The 3,798-nt window shown below is 34.1% G+C and overlaps 1 protein-coding gene across 1 annotated transcript in view; it reads right to left on the bottom strand.

Annotated features, from left to right (window-relative positions):
- Nucleotides 1-3,798, bottom strand: part of NR3C1 (nuclear receptor subfamily 3, group C, member 1 (glucocorticoid receptor)) — a 151,259-nt gene that overhangs the window by 14,938 nt on the left and 132,523 nt on the right. The gene's annotated exons all lie outside the window — the stretch shown is intronic.

The following is a 3,798-nucleotide window of genomic DNA, read 5'->3' as shown; positions in this document are numbered from 1 at the left end:
ATCATTGATGATACTAATTACTATCTTTGGGACAGATTTTCACCCACCAACCATAATTGTCAGGGGAAACAAAGAATCCTTTTAGGAGCATATTTGTTTCATTGCCTGATTCCCATGTTATAGACACATAACAAAATATGTTAAAAAAAAAAAAACAAAAAAAAAACACCTTAGGAGTCTGAGGTTGCTGTGAGCTAGGCTGACGCCACGGCACTCATTCTAGCCAGGGCAACAAAGTGAGACTCTGTCTCAAAAAAAAAAACAAAAAAAACAAAAAAAAAACACCTTACTCTGCCAAAAACTTTGGTATATTCTGGATAAATTTGTATTCAGCGTACAAAACAATGCTGAGACTTTTCTCCTGTGGTACTAACGGCCAAAAGGTGAGTCTGACTAGATCAAGGGGTGCTTTTAAAAAATGTTTTCTCAGCTCTGTCCTGAAAGCTGTATATTTTTTGATATACTGTATATATTTTTTGATGAATTCTTGGGACACATCAACAGAGGAAGAAGTTTCAGCAGATCTAACCTTGCAATTTTATGTATGAGAGGTGGTGTCATATTAGCTTCTGGTTCATGTTTGTGAATTGAGTGTTCCTTGCTTAGACTCTTTATCACAAGGAGGTATGTCATCTGTGGGCTACCCATATTTAAGTAGAAAACAACTAAATTGTTCATGGCCTCCAGGTGACAAAGATTATGCCTTGTTTAATTAGATACATCACTACTGTGCTCTGACGCACTGTATTTAGAAATTGAGATATAATTCACTCATCTAAAAGTATACAATTCAGTAGTTTTTAGTGTATTCACAAAGCTGTGCAACCATCACCATTATCTAATTCTAGAACATTTTTATCACCGAAAAAATAAACCTTGTACCCATTGCCAGTCATTTCCCCTCTCCCCTCTTCCCTTAGCCTTTGGCAACCACTAATCTACTTTCTCTCCTGTGGATTTGCTGTTTATGGCCATCCCATATAAATGGAATCATACAACATGTAGTCTCTTATGACTGGTTTCTTTTGCTTAGTGTTTTCAAGGATCATCCTTGTTGTAACACGTAATAGTACCTCCTTTTTTATGGCTGAATAATATTCCATTGTATGGATATGTCCCATTTTATTTATCCATTTGGCAATTGATGAACATTTGAGTTGTTTCTACCTTTTGGCTCTTGTGAATACAGTAGTACCCTCTAATCCGTGGGGGATACATTCCAAGACCCTCAGTGGATCCCTGAAACAGCCTGATCGTACCAAACCCTACTGTACCCTATTTGTAGGTTAATCATTAAAAATTCTTAATTATAGCTTGAGCTTTTTTGCCAGCTCTCAGGTGGATTTTATCAAAAGTTCCAACCATAGCTGAAAACATTCATTATGTAGGTAATTTTTAAAAATTATTTTAAATCCCTCACATGCCTCAGACTGTTAAATAATGTTGTTTAAACAACTGCTGAACACAAGATTTTCGAAGGCATTACTATTGGTTATCAGATTGACTGTCACAGTAGGGTGACATTCTGATTGGTTAGCTACTAAGTGAATAATGGGTGGGTAGCATATACAGCATGGGTACTCTGGACAAAGCAATGATTCATGTCCTGAGTGGGAAGAGCAGGATTTTATCGTGCTAATCAGAATAGTGTGCAATTTAAAACTTACGAATTGTTTATTTCTGGAATTTTCCATTTACTATTTTCAGACTATGGTTGACCTGACCATGGGTAACTGAAACCGTGAAAAGTGAAACCACAGATAAGGGGGACTACCGTAATCCTGTTATGATCATTCATGTACAAGTTTTTGTGTGGTCATATGTTTTTAGTTCTCTTGGGTGTGTACCTAAAAGTCGAGTTGCTGGGTCATAATAACTCTATGTTTAACCTTCTGAGGAACTGCCAAGCTGTTTTCCACAGTGGCTGTACCATTTTACAGTCCCAGGCATGAATAGGGGTTCCAATTTCTCAATATCCTTGCCAACACTTGTTATTATCTGTCTTTTTAATTATAACCATTGTAAGGGATGCTGGCATGTTATATTTTGCTGGGGGGAAAAAGTATAATCATATTTTCACATTTTCAACATTAGAGGCCTATTTAATATAAAAATCATTTTTCTCTGAATCTTTGTTTTATCTTTGACCTACTGAAGGCTGTAATTAGAATAATTCTAATTTACTTTAACTTATATTAATAGGTTAATATAAATTGAAAATTCTTAATTATGGCTTGAGCTTTTTTGCCAGCTCTAAGGTGGATTTTATCAAAAGTTCCAACCATATCTGAAAAAATTCACTGTTTAGATAAATGTTTAAAATTATTTTAAATCCCTTGCATGCGTCAGACTGTTAAGTAATGTTATTTAAATAACTGCTAAACACAAGATTTTCAAAGGCATTATTAAACACATGTAGTAGCAAAACCTTCTTTGCTTTGTAAGTCACCCTGGCCAGTGGCTTTGAGGATATTTCCAAATTGTTTATTGACATTATGGATTAAAATCTTTCTTCAGAGTAGGCTCTGTGAGCCAGAAAAATGATATATTTTTTTGTTACTATTATTTAATATTTTGGGATTACCAGTTGTCTTTCTGTTATTGATTTCCAGTTTAATTCCATTGTGGTCTGAGAGCAGGCCTTTTATGATTTCTATTCTTTTAAATTTGTTAAGATATATATTTTATGGCACAGAATGCAGTCTGTCTTTGGTGAATGTTCCATGTGAAAATAAGAATATATTGCCTTCGCACCTTTGTAAAAAGTCACTTGTTCATTTGTATATACATAGATATATAGTAGGTTTATATCTGCACTTTCTATTGTTTCATTGATCTATTTGTCTTTATGCCAGTACCATGCTGTTGTGATTACTGTAGTTTTATAATAATTTTTGGAATCAGATAGTATTAGCCCTCTAACTTTGTTCTTTTATTTCATAGATTTTTTGGTTATTCTAGGTCCTTTTCATTTCCATGAGAATTTTAGACTATGCATGTCAATTTCTATAGAGACCTACTGGGATGTTTATTGTGATTACATCAAATCTATGTATTAATTTGAGAACTGAGAGCTTAATGATACCGGTTGAACATCCCAAATTCAAAATCCTAAATGCTCCAAAATCCAAAACTTTTTGAGCACTGACATGATACTCAAAGGAAGTTCTGTGGATCATTTTGGATATCAGATATTTTCAGATGAGGGATGCTCAACCAGTAAGTATAAGTCAAATATTCCGAAATCTGAAAAAAATCCAAAATCCGAAACACTTCTTGTGATCCCAGGCATTTTGGATAAAGGATACTCAACCTGTATTAAGTCTTTGGACAAGATATCTATATCTCCATTTTTAAAATCTTCTTTAACTTTTCTCAGCAATATTTTATAGTTTTCTGTGTAGAGGTTTTTCATATTTTGTCAGATCTATCTCTTAAATATTTCATATTTTGAGGCTATTGTAAATGGTGTTTTAAAAAATATCAACTTCTAATTGTTCATTGCTAGTACATAAAAATGACACTAATTTTTATGTATTGATGTGGTATCCTGGGCATCAGAAAACTTTCTCTGTAAAGGACCAGATAATAAATATTTTAGACTTTGCAGTCCAGATGGTCTCTGTTGCAACTACCCAGCTCTGCCATTGCAGTATGAAAGCAGCATAGAGGATACATTAACAAATGAATGTGTTTCAAAATATTTTATTTACAGAAATGGACAGTGGGCTGGGTTTGGCCATAAGTCATAGTTTGTATTCTGCAACCTTGCTAAGCTCACTTGTTAGTTCTAGTAGC

This window comes from Propithecus coquereli, unplaced genomic scaffold (assembly GCF_000956105.1).
Source record: "Propithecus coquereli isolate 6110/MARCELLA unplaced genomic scaffold, Pcoq_1.0 Scaffold236, whole genome shotgun sequence".
Classification (NCBI taxonomy): Eukaryota; Metazoa; Chordata; class Mammalia; order Primates; family Indriidae; genus Propithecus; species Propithecus coquereli.
Note: the sequence above shows the minus strand (reverse complement) of the source record. Positions and strands in the feature narration are given on the sequence as shown.